The sequence below is a fragment of the Phocoena sinus genome, chromosome 14, assembly GCF_008692025.1.
Source record: "Phocoena sinus isolate mPhoSin1 chromosome 14, mPhoSin1.pri, whole genome shotgun sequence".
Lineage (NCBI taxonomy): Eukaryota > Metazoa > Chordata > Mammalia > Artiodactyla > Phocoenidae > Phocoena > Phocoena sinus.
The window spans coordinates 12,785,095-12,799,006 of NC_045776.1; the positions used below are offsets into that span (position 1 = coordinate 12,785,095).

Sequence of the window (13,912 nt, forward strand, 5' to 3'; positions counted from 1 at the left end):
CCCTATATATATATTTTTAATCCATACGGCAAAATTACCAAAAAGTTGTAGAAATTCATACTCCCAGTTGGCCACACAGGAGAGGGTTTCTTTCCATGCTACCTTCACTACCATTTAATGTTAGCATCCTTTGCATTATTGCTAATCTGATGGGCAAAAAGTTGTATCAGGTCATTTCAATTGCTATTTCTCAATGAAGTTCATCTTGCTGTGAAGTTCATCTTCTTTGAAATACATAGTCATGTTCTTTGCCCATTTTTCTCCTGGGTTGTTCACCTTTTACTTATCAATTTGTAGGAGCTCCCTGAAAACTATGTGCCTCTTGGTGTCGTATGACGCATGTGTGTCACAGGACACTCTAGCCTATGGTTTCATTTTTCCCGCTTTGCTAATGCTGACTTTAGCCACACACTAATTTTAATTTTTATTTGCTCAAATGTGGACATTTTTTCCTGTATGGAGTCTGTTTTTCACCTTGCTTGAGAAGGTCCTCTTACCCTAACCCAAAGTGGCGCAAATGTTCTCCTGTATTTCCTTCTAATATTTATGTATTTTATTTTTCACATTTAGACCTTTATTTCACCTGACATTTATTTTATGTTAGGTGGAGGTCTAACAATTTTTTTTCTGGTAGCTAATTATGCCAATATCATTTATTAAAGAAACCATCCATTTCAATTTCCATTCAATTTAAATAAATTTCATAGAATAGGGGAAAAGAGAACAAAAAGAGAAGCTTAGTGCTATTCCAGTAAAACAGACGAAGAAAAAGGCTTGGGTAAAAACAAGCTGCATTTACTTTTTCTTTCTCTTTTCTTTTTTTCCAAGAGAATTTATAAAATCAAGTGCCTGTATTTTTGTCCTTCCTAAGAGCCCACTTTGTGGTTTTGAGTCAGCAAAATGCTTTAATAAAATTATTAGCTTGATAGAGTAGCTTTTCTCTTTTCTCTTTAGAAGGACAAATCTTGGGAAGGGTATTAAAGTACATTTTGAAAATCTGTACTGAATGCACTTTCTCTCAAGAAACATTAGTTAAGTCAATGAATGAAAGACATCAGTCAGCAACTTCCTGATCCATCTTCCATGCGCTCCTCAAATCCCAATTCCTTTAGTATGGAACTTTACTGGCTTATGAACTTAGTCCTACACCATGTTTTAATATTTTTGCCCCAATCCAGGAATGATATAGGGCAACCTGAACATGCCCTGTTATGTAAGAAAGGCAAATAATCTGCAAAACAGTTAAGAGGCTCTCTCTCCTGGATGCAGGAGAAAAGAAAGGATACCTTTTACTCCATGTTCTTCTTGGACTTGTCTGCAGCTGTGGTGGCATGAGACACATTTGAATCTTTGGGCGTGCTTCAGAATTACTGGGAACACCTACCCTTCAGAAAGCATGACTCATCTCCTTTTAGCTCTCACACTGCTCTCCCCAAACTGTACTGTGCTGAAATTGAACTCTCATCGGTGACTTCTCCATTTCTTGGTGCGGCACTTTTTTCCCATTGTCCCTTTACCACTTTGAAATGAATCCACGTGAACTTATGTATGCCATTCTGTTCCAAGGCTCAAGTGGCCCACTGGCCTTGTTCCCAGCTAGCACCTGCCAGGGTCTTCTGGGAGGTTCAGCGCACCCAAATGCTAATGCAGCACACAGCCAGCTTCTCAATACTTGTGCAAAATAAACAGAAACCACCCCATCTTCGTCCTAATCACCATAAATGACTGTCAGTATAACCAAAACAAGCATATCACCTTCTCATAGGACTAGAAAACAAAAATAAACACATGCATATTTTACCTGGATAAAATTTAAAATTTACAGCCACAAAAGAATTTGAGCAGCATTTTCCTAAGAACTGCTGCAAATGTGAAAAAGCAGAAAAAGTATACCAAAGCTACAATTCATAAACATAATTTTTCCAAAATAATAATCAAGGAAATAGAGAACACTCAGTGCTGGCAATAATTACAATGGACATGTTGCTGGAAGGGCAAATTAAAGCATCCCCTAAAGAGAGAAATGTTTACTTTAATCCTCCCTTTTAAGATAGTTCAAACAAGAGGCACTTATGGGTTACTTACTTTGTGCCAGATCCTAGACACAGTTAACCCTATGGATACAAAAACCAACAAGACAGAGCTCCTGCCCACAGCAAGGGAGGGGTGGGGGGGGGGGCATGCAAGGGCAGGCTCCCATGAATCAAGTAATTCCATTATACAGAAAACCACTCCAAATCACAAGACGGTAACCATGCGGAAAGAACAGTCACTAGATCTACAGGAACTGTGCACTAACTAAATTCATGAAAACAGTAAGTCCTCAGCGGCATAAATCTGTCATTTTCTGATTCTTTTATAAATTGGCAACATAACAATCAAAAAAACAAAGAAGAAATTTGTTATGTTATAGTTAAACATCTCTTATGAAATAGTTTCACACTTTATCCATGACTACATTTTTTCATTTTCTCACCAACAGATCTGCCCATAGTTAGCCAGTTTAATTGAGATACTATTCAAGAGATGTTTAATATTAACCTCCACACTAATAGGACAAGTAACAAAATATAAAAAGAACATTTCTGGGCTTCCCTGGTGGCGCAGTGGTTGGGCGTCCGCCTGCTGGTGCAGGGGACACGGGTTCGTGCCCCGGTCCGGGAGGCCCGTGTACCACAAAAAAAAAAAAAAAAAAAAAAAAGAACATTTCTGTAACAGGCAGAAAACGGATTTCTATTTCCACTTCTCGAAGCAGAGAAGACCCACACAGTATACTTAGATTAAATCCCAGTTGAGTCATACAAGGATATGTAAAAATGAAAATCAGGTAATGTCTCTATCAAGGATATTAGATTACCAAAGGAGAAGGTGAACATAAGCTAAAGCCAGAAAGAATAATCATGTCATGAAAACATGCTCAGACATGGAAAGCTTAAGCTCACATCACAAACAGACCAGGCATATCTGATAGTTAAATAGAAAAAATCAAAAATCCAATACCCAAAGTTTACTAGGTATAATAAAAGTCCGATCCTAGGACTGAACTATTCATTCACTAAACGTTTTCTGAGTTCTTATTAGGCACAAAGGGTGTGAAGCATACACATGTGAATTAGGCATGGTTTTCACCCTCCAGGAACTTGAAACAGTTTGGGAGCAAAGCTATAATAAAAAGCAGAAGATGAAATGTACTAGAAAAAAAATACCATAAATGCTTGCAGAAGAGAAAACTCATTTTTACCTAAGGGACATGAACAAGAGTTCAATAGGCAGATGGGGAATTGAAAAGAGAGCATTCATAAAGAATAGGCTGGTGTGACTGTTTCTCAAACTTCAGTAAGCATTGTTAGAATGCAGATTCCTGGGCCCCATCACCAGAGGTTCTGATTCAGCAGGTCTGGGATGAACACCAGGTACCTCTGTTTCTAGTAAATACCCCAGGTGATTCTGATGTAGGCATTTCATAAATCACATTTTGAGAAACACTAATTTGGGGGCAAAACCTCCACGGTGTTCTTGGAAAACGTTAAGCAAACTATTGTTAAGCAGAAAGAACTCCTGGGGTCGTAAAGGACACTTAGAGCATTCACAGAGCACCTTGAATTCCAGATGAAGACACTGCTAGTTACCTATGAATTTTTTTTTTTTTTAGCTTTTTTTTTTTTTTTAATTTATTTATTTTTTGTCTGTGTTGGGTCTTCATTTCTGTGCAAGGGCTGTCTCTAGTTGCGGCAAGCGGGGGCCACTCTTCATCGCAGTGCGCGGGCCTCTCACTGTTGCAGCCTCTCTTGTTGCAGAGCACAGGCTCCAGACGCACACTCAGTAGTTGTGGCTCACGGGCCTAGTTGCTCCGTGGCATGTGGGATCTTCCCAGACCAGGGCTCGAACCCGTGTCCCCTGCATCGGCAGGCAGATTCGCAACCACTGCGCCACCAGGGAAGCCCTACCTATGAAAATTTTTGAACAGGGGAGTCTAGAACACATGGATTTATGTATTACATAAATCAAGTAACAGCTCCCTTTCCCTTCTTGTGCTTCCCCTACACACACACACACACACACACACACACACACACACACACACACAAACACACGATCTCTCTATGTGGGGCGAAAGTGAGCCTTCTGACAGAAATCTTTAAATTGGAGGAAAGCACAACTATTTGGAAAGTCAGACTTTCCCTAAGGTTTCTTGTTAATTATGAGTCCCAAAGACATCACCGGGGAGGGATGGGCGTGCCCTACTTTCGAGAGGCCTCTGTCAAATACCTTGCCAGCTCTAGCATCACCATCCTAACCCAGCCATGGGAAATGACAACAGGAATCTGACTCTTCCATCCAAAGCTCTATTACTGCAGAGCGCATGGTGAGTGACATCAAAATTGCAGGCACTCTTAGGACAAACAGAAATCCTCATGGGTCTTTAATTTTCAAAAGTTACACGTGTGTGTTGTTAGAAGGAGCTCCAGTGTTAGCTGTACTGTTAGCTGTGTCTGTCTGACATGAGGCAGAGGGGAGAGGGAGAAAGAGGAACATTACTGGTTTCCATCAGCATTCTCACACTAGCAACCAGAACATTATTTCAGAAGTTATCAGTAATGATGTTAATCATGTTCCCAAGTCACAAGTTACTACGCTATTTAACCATCAACAACTGCAAAATAATTATCTGTTGGCCCGCTCACTGCATGCTTATCCTTTTCCCCTAAGAGCTAGGCAAAGTGAAAAGTTGGTTACCACTCAGAATAGCAAATTTCTGCAAATACTACGTTTAACATTAAACTCTTACAGTTAAAACTGAGAGAGTACAGCCAGGAGCTCAACTAAAACAAACAGAAGAACAGAATTGGCCAGAATACAATAGCCTCACTGGATTCAAGCCAAGGCTTCTGAAGATCTCTCCCCACTTTTTATTTAAGTGGGGAAAAAAAAAGTTAAAGAACATCTTAAAGGATCCCAAGAAGGCAACAGGGCAAACTGAATTTAATATAGTCTGGCTGATAAATAAATCTTTTGTTTCTTCTGAGCTCTCTCTTCTAAATGCGCTGTATGAGGGCAGAAGAAAATAGGCTATTATTGCCAGAAATGAGGCCGAGAGCCGTCACCAAGGAGAGCACCAAAGGCTACACAATCTCAAGTGTCCCAAGCACCAAGCAAACGCTTTCCTTTGATCACATGCTCAGGGAAAGAAAATGGGAATTGTGTGAGATGGAAAGCTTCCCAAGAGGATCAAAACTCCATCTGAAAAGCAAAGCTGTATAAAGAAAGGAACTTCAGTGTTGGGAAAAGTTAACTGGAAGAAGGGCATTCCGTACAGTCTCTGAAATTTCTTAGACATTCGGCAAGCCTCACCAAACCCAGAAGTGAAAATTCCTTCCCAAGCCCTGAGCAGCGACTGTGCTAAGTGTTTTGTCTTTAATGCATCGGCTATGCCCTTCCTTCAGCAGTGAGTCGCTCTTGTTTGCTTGCAATATTTTTTATATGACAGAGCATCTTTAAAGAAGCTGAAACTGTTCTAAGAACTGCAGTCTATGTCTGGCAAATAAGCTGAAAAAATATTTTAGCATGCCACCCCTGATCCCACTATGTTAATGAATCATCACTGTTTCCATTTAAAGTGAGTCACTGATAAAATCACTGATAAAAACAAAAATTAAAATCTCTCTTTCTATAAAAACCTGGAAATGCGAACTTTTGGTAAGGATAAGTAATTAAAACAAATAACTCTAGCTCTTGAATGCCAAGATCCCCAAAAGAACAGAGTAGGAAATAAGGTCATTTGTTTTCCATTTCATGGAGACTAAAAATTTAGAAAAATTAAGCTTTCTAAGAAGAAAGGTACTTGATAAATGCCAGGCATAACTATGAGTTTCTCAATGCTCATTTCTTCAATAACTTTCATTCTTTTACACCCACATACTTGCACACCCAACTCAATTTCATTCCTTCACTCCCATTTGAAAAATTCTCATCCCTCCCATCTCTCTTAGTCTTTTCAGCTGAAAGAAATTTCACATCTAATCAGATAACCTTCCAAGTACTGGGGTGGACAAAGCTACCAGAAACATATACATACAAATTATTACTATCAAACTTGGCTTTTGAGTTTGCTCTTGACATAGCTCTTTGTAAACAGTGCACTGGATATCACCGTAAAAGAACTCTGAGCTATCATCCCTTACAAACTTTAGATCTGTCAATACAACATTACAGCACATGAAATTTTAATAAATGATAGATTTAGCTCTTTTAAATGTAAAAGTACATTTGAAACGTTTGAACACCAATATAATTTAGTACAAATAAGTTCACGCTGCTTTGATACCATATTAAAAACAACAAAATTAAGACATGGGAAGGAAAATTATATTCCTTGAATTTAAGCCAACAAAAAGTTGTCCTCTTCATTGACTTTACAAAGAAACTTACTATATTTTATTAAAACAATTCTCCATTGCAAATAATAACAATTTAGTACTAATACCATCTGGGTCATCTAAATGGAATATGGTTAATATAAGTGAAATACTACGTATTAATAAAACAGAGATAAATAATGCATCGTAATTATTAGTAACATACAAAATCCGGAAAGAAACCATTAAAACTACCAAAAATTACTCTGATTTTGCCTTGACTCTATTTTTGAAAACTAACTGAAGAGTTCCAATGCCAATAAAGGAAAAACAAACACTGGTAGTTCCAAGAACAATGTTTTCCCTCTGAAACTGCTGGCCTGTGTGTGTACATCAGCATGCCATCTTTCCAGAATTAGAATGTTGTTGCAAATACCATTTTAAATGTTCTATGGAAATTGCTCATTTGTTTAAGGTGAGAATTTGCAATAGAAAGAAAAATATTAGGGGGATATGTGGTTAAGAGAAAAAGTCTTAGAACTCCTATGCATTATAAATGCTTTGTATGTAAAGTTTCTCTCTGGATATTCGCCCTGACACTGTAACCTAAAAATTCGTCCCTTGAGACTTTGGTAAAAACATAAAAATAAATTACCCTTTGGTACCTCTCTAACATATTCCCTGTGAAACATACACTAGAGATCAACACAAATTCCTTAAACATACAACTAAAAATAATAAATTAAATAAATGGCATATCTCAAAAATACCATACTAACTGTATGACTCTAAATAAGCTACAATAGTGCTTTTTGAAGTATAAGTGAGTTTTAAATATATATAATTTCAATTCCTAGCATCGAACATCTGTGTGTGTGTACACATATACTTACAAACTTACTACTTTGAAAACTTGGCAATAAAATCTTTCATGAATAATGGGGATGGGAGACAAAAATCTCACATTAGTATGTGGAGAAAAAGAAATTGGTTTAAAGCCTAGTTTTTCCCGAAGGGCAAATACAACATCACCTTCACCAGCTGCTCAGCCTCCACATCCGAGTCCTCTCAACCTACCTCCCCCACGCACAGCTCGGGACATCGGCTCAGTGCTTTGTGACTGCCTAGAGGGGCGGGATAGGGAGGGCGGGAGGGAGACCCAAGAGGGAGGGGACGTGGGGATATGTGTATGCGTATAGCTGATTCACTTTGTTATACAGCAGAAACTCACACAACGTGGTAAAGCAATTATACTCCAATAAAGAGGTTAAAGAAAAAAAAAAGCAACAGAAACTTAAACCTTCCTGGCAGTGCAAAACTGAAAGTCTCCCACCTTAAACAAATCAAAGTCATGGCTTTATACTACACACTATACAGTGCAAGCTGATAATATGTAACTTGATATGCTTTGTTTTGCTTTGTAAAAACAATGTGAATGAATGATGCGGGACACAAGTACATACTATATGACTCGTTTATATTATGAACAAAACCAGGCAAAACTCTTCATGGTGTTAGAAGTGCACACTGTGATTATCTTTAGGGTACTAAGAGGAGGGGTGCAGGGAGGGCTTCTGTGCCCTCCTTGAAAATAGTAATTTTCTATTTCTCAGTATGAGCACTGGTCACATGTGTTATTTTGTGGAAACCCATCGAACTGTACACTCATTATACTTCTACAAAAAGACTTCCAAAAGATTATATAAGGAATATAAGGAATTACATGAGACCCCAGATCCTCTCCCCAATTCCAGCAGGAGACAGTTTATTCCCTGGAAGAAACTGAATCCCAGAGTCCTGGCTCCAAGGCATCAGGAATAGTAGAAAACACTGTTCTGAAAACAGGGGATCAAATAAAACTCCACACACTAAACCCTGAGATTGCAGCTCTCTACCCTACTCCACTCCCTGAATCTTGACATGTACTGCCCAGGCAGAAGACCAAAGGATTCCTCTCAAGTAAAACTGACATGTCCTAGGGAGAAGATCCACAGATACTGTCTTTGGAAGTTCCCCAAGGAAACCACAAGCACTGCAATGAAGCTGTATGGAGGAGAAGTGCTGTCCACAGACCAGAGCACCCAATTCGCTTCTCAGTGGCTCACCATTAAATAGGAACAGAGAGCAAAGGATCTCCAAACAGTGAGGTCAAGTTCCTAACATAAAAGTCAGACACCCACACAAACAGGAAAAAAAAAGAAATCAAGACAGTGCAAGAAGGAAATTAATTAATTAATTACTTTAATGTCCTCAGAAAGAGAAGGAATGCACCCATGGCAGGGGTGGGGAACAGAATGCTGTTAAAAAGCACACAAATTAAACCAACGAACAAGAAAGAGCTCTTAAAAAATATCAGCGGAAATTCAGAAGGTTAAGATAAAGTAGAGAAAACCTGTCAAGAAGTAGGGCATTAAGAGAAAGAGGAAAATTACAGCATTAGAGGACAAATGAGGAGGTCCTGCCTAACTGACAGGAATTCAGAGGAAGAAAAGAGAAAACCAAGGTGCAGATGAGGTTATCAAAAAACACAATGAGAAAGTTTTCCAGAACTGAAGGACGTAATTTTTTTCAGATCGAGTGTTCATCATAGCTGCTGAAATGAATAAAGACTGCTAAAAAAGAAAATCCTAAAACCTCTTTGGGGGTTATTAAAAAAAAAAAAAAAAAAGAAGTAAGGAGGTCTACAAAGACAGGAACCAAGAGTGTAACACTTTTTAATAGCAACTGTAGAAGCTAGAAAACAATAGTGCACTGGCTTCAAAATTCTGAGGAAACATGTTTTCCTATCCAGAGACCAGACAAATTATCAATCAAGTGTGTGAGACATATATTTTTAGATATACAAAGTGCCTAGTAAATTTGTCTCCCATGTCCCCTTTCTCAGGAAGATCCTAGAAGATATTCCATTAAAAAGAGGGAGTAAACCAAGAAAGAATCGCTAGACACAGGAAGACATATAGAAAACAAAGGAGAGACGAAAAGGGAATTACCAGGAAAATGACAAAAGGTAACCCCGGGACAACAGCTCGGTAGCAGGCCTATGGAGCAGGTGCCTACACTGGCTCCAGGAGGGAAGAAGTCTCCAAGACAAAGGTGTTGAGAAGAGGGTTAGAGTTCTGCCACCTTAACAACACTAGAGAAAAAAGTACACCAGTGAAAAAGAGAGGCTACTATCCAGCCAGCACAGGAAAGCAAATGTAATCGTTGCATTTAAGTGGCTTAGGAGAATCACAGTTCCATGCTCAAAATAATGTGAGCCCTCAACATCTACTTAACCAGAAATGGATATCTGTACATTGAGAGGATGGGGGAAGTGGCGGTCTGGGCATGTGGCATGGGGCTGAGGGTCTGTGAGACAATCTAAGAGTTAAATCCTCATCTTCTATTGTAATATGCCAACCCATAATGCCCAATAACAAAAAATTCAAAAATAGCAGTACATACATACTATTTCAGAAGATGGAAGAAAACAGCAAGAAGAGTCCTGAGAATCAAAAGTAGTTGCCTAGGGAACAGGACTTGGGTATAAGGATGGGCTGGAGTTCCTATTGCCTATGTCTTATTGCCTATTAAGATTTTATAAAACTCTATATAGGATATTACTTTGATGGGACGAATGTTTAAATTTTTAAAAACACAAAACAAAACAAAACCCAAAATGCACAAAATAGTAGGCAAGAAAACTAAACAGGATGAATTGCAGTGGGAAAATGACAGTTAAGACAACCATTTCTCCAAAGCTCCTGCAACAGCCCCTGTGAGAGCTGAGAAGTGCTTCCCCTCACAGCTGGATGGAGAGGGTATGTGCTAAGAGACAGAGGAGAAGCAGCAGAGGAAACAGACAAGAAAGGTGGACGTGTTGAAAAGCTATTTACAGATTTAGAATCAACAGATATGAGGGACCAATCAGGAGATTCTGAAAGCACCAACAGGCAAGGCAATGCCCCAAATATCCCTCCATCTGGGTATTTACTTATTTAGTCCATATATGCTGACCCTTTGGGACTATCATATGCCCCTACGTTATGAGAAGCATTTTGATTTCCTTTTTGTTTAGGCTTTAATTTTGGATTATTATGAAATACACAAACAGAAAAATACAGAAAATAATAATGATCATCCAAGTATCCACTATTCAGCTTTTTCAAATATTAACATTTTGTCTGTCTCTAATTTTTTGTAAAGAAATAAACATTTTGGATATAGTTATAGTTGAAATCCTCTTCAAACCATTCCCTAATCGCATTCCCAAACGCCTCCCAGAAGGTAACCGTTAACCTGATTTTGGCATTTAACATCTCCCTCTACCTCATCTCTAAAATAAGAGCACTGGTTTGGATAAATTCTAATGCCCCTTTCTGTTCTAAGACAGCAAGATTTAATAGCATGATATAAAGTTCTTGATGTTCTGTAATGAAGTGCAGAAGCCTACAATGCTGTGAAATACACAAGAATACTTCAAAATAATTTCAAGCCTCAAAAACAGATTAAATCATGGTATAATCCTTTAGCAAAAAATCATTGTAACTTTATTACAGTACTATCAGTAAAAATAGTATTATGAGTGCATAGGGCATATAAAAACCTAAGTTCAAGAAGTTCCTGTGGTTCCCTTTCATTGTAACCATCAGCTCCAGGGAACAATAAGGAAGTGCTCGAGCACAATATCCTTCTGGAGTTCTTACTGCCTATGGAGCTAATTCAGTGCAGCATCAAACTGTCCCCATTGTCACAGTATTCTTCTCTGCCAGGCAATCATGGCAAAAATATTCCTTTTAAAAATGCATAATGCTGAACAAGACAAGGATGTCCACTCTCGCCACTATTATTCAACATAGTTTTAGAAGTCCTAGCCACGGCAATCAGAGAAGAAAAAGAAATAAAAGGAATACAAATTGGAAAGAAGGAAAACTGTCACTGTTTGCAGATGACATGATACTATACATAGAGAATCTTAAAGATGCTACCAGAAAACTACTAGAGCTAATCAATGAATCTGGTAAAGTTGCAGGATACAAAGTTAATGCACAGAAATCTCTTGCATTCCTATACACTAATGATGAAAAATCTGAAAGAGAAATTAAGGAAACTCTCCCATTTACAATTGCAACAAAAAGAATAAAATACCTAGGAATAAACCTACCTAGGGAGACAAAAGACCTGTATGCAGAAAACTACAAGACACTGATGAAAGAAATTAAAGATGATACCAACAGATGGAGAGATATACCATGTTCTTGTATTGGAATAATCAATATTGTGAAAATGACTATACTACCCAAAGCAATCTACAGATTCCATGCAATCCCTATCAAATTACCAATGGCATTTTCCACAGAACTAGAACAAAAAATCTTAAAATTTATATGGGGACACAAAAAACCCCAAATAGCTAAAGCAGTCTTGAGGGGAAAAAAACAGAGCTGGAGGAATCAGACTCCCTGAGTTCAGACTATAATACGAAGCTACAGTAATCAAGACAGTATGGTACTGGCACAAAAACAGAAATATAGATCAGTGGAACAGGATAGAAAGCCCAGAGATAAACCCATGCACCTATGGTCAACTAATCTATGACAAAGGAGGCAAGGATATACAATGGAGAAAAGACAGTCTCTTCAATAAGTGGTGCTGGGAAAACTGGACAGATACATGTAAAAGAATGAAATTAGAACACTCCCTAACACCATGCACAAAAATAAACTCTAAATGGATTAGAGAACTAAATGTAAGACTGGACACTATAAAACTCTTAGAGGAAAACATAGGAAGAACACTCTTTGACATAAATCACAGCAAGATCTTTTTTGATCCACCTCCTAGAGTAATGGAAATAAAAACAAAAATAAACAAATGGGATCTAATGAAACTTAAAAGCTTTTGCAAAGCAAAGGAAACTACAAACAAGACGAAAAGAAAACCCTCAGAATAGGAGAAAATATATGCAAACGAATCAACGGACAAAGGATTAATCTCCAAAATATATAAACAGCTCATGCAGCTCAATATCACAAAAACAAACAACCCAATCCAAAAATGGGCAGAAGACCTAAATAGACATTTCTCCAAAGAAGAATACAGATGGCCAAGAAGCACATGAAAAGCTGCTCAACATCACCAATTATTGGAGAAATGCAAATAAAAAGTACAATGAGGTATCACCTCACACCAGTTAGAATGGGCATCATCAGAAAACCTACAAACAACAATGCTGGAGAGGGTGTGGAGAAAAGGGAACCCTCTTTGCACTTTGGTGGGAATGTAAATTGATACAGCCACTATGGAGAAGAGTATGGAGGTCCCTTAAAAAACTAAACATAGAACTACCATACAACCCAGCAATCCCACTACTAGGCATATACCCTGAGAAAACCATAATTCAAAAAGACACGTGCACCCCAATGTTCATTGCAGCACTATTTACAATAGCCAGGTCATGGAAGCAACCTAAATGCCCATCGACAGACGAATGGATAAAGAAGATGTGGTACATATATACAATACAGTATTACTCAGCCATAAAAAGGAACGAAACTGGGTCATTTGTAGAGACGTGGATGGATCTAGAGACTGTCCTAAAGAGTGAAGTAAGTCAGAAAGAGAAAAACAAGTATCGTATATTAACGCATATATGTGGAACCTAGAAAAATGGTACAGATGAACCGGTTTGCAGGGCAGAAATAGAGACACAGATGTATAGAACAAATGTACGGACACCATGGCGGGAAAGCCGCGGGGGGGTGGGGGTGGGATGAACTGGGAGATTGGGAATGACATGTATACACTGATGCGTATAAAATGGATGACTAATAAGAACCTGCTGTATAAAAATATAAATAAAATAAAATTCAAAAAAATTGCATAATACCAATTTTACTTAAAAATGTCCTTGATGATGCAAGGAAGTTATTTGTATTACATCTCAACCGCTGAATACATATCTTTTTTATTTTCTGGGTGATAAAATGGGAAGTACACATAAAGCACTTCTGCTGTATAAAGTATGATGGTTATCCCAAGGAAAACCCTTGTACGATTATTTGAGTTGTGAGCCAAACTAGTCACAATGTTCATGGAATACCACTTTTACCTGAAAGAACAACTGACAAACTCAGTGTTCAGACTTGGGTATTTGGCAGACGTTTTCTCTACAATGAAGTAAGAAGGTCACTTCAGGAAAAACAACTGACAGTATTTGTTGCCAAGGGTAGCCTTCAAGCCTTCAACTGAAATTTAAAATTTTGGAAAACTTGTTTCCACACTGAGCCTGACAACTTCCCAATACTTAAAGATTTTTCTGATGGGATCAGTGGTGATATTAACAACTGTCATTTCTTGAAACTGCATAACGAAATACATTAACATCTGGAATCTCACTGTTACCCAACAAACCAGTATTTTCCAAATGACCAATACTTAATGCAATAAAAGGATGTATGGGGCAAAGATCCATTCAAAGTATGAGAAAGATCAATGGATCCTAATGTAAAAGAATTTTAAAAGTCCACTGATAGGATTTTACATTCCACACTGCAACCAACATTTAAGAAATTACC

The 13,912-nt window shown here is 38.1% G+C and overlaps 1 protein-coding gene across 2 annotated transcripts in view; it reads right to left on the reverse strand.

Annotated features, from left to right (window-relative positions):
• The window catches only part of PHLPP1 (PH domain and leucine rich repeat protein phosphatase 1), a 208,479-nt gene that overhangs the window by 65,149 nt on the left and 129,418 nt on the right, over positions 1-13,912 (reverse strand). The gene's annotated exons all lie outside the window — the stretch shown is intronic.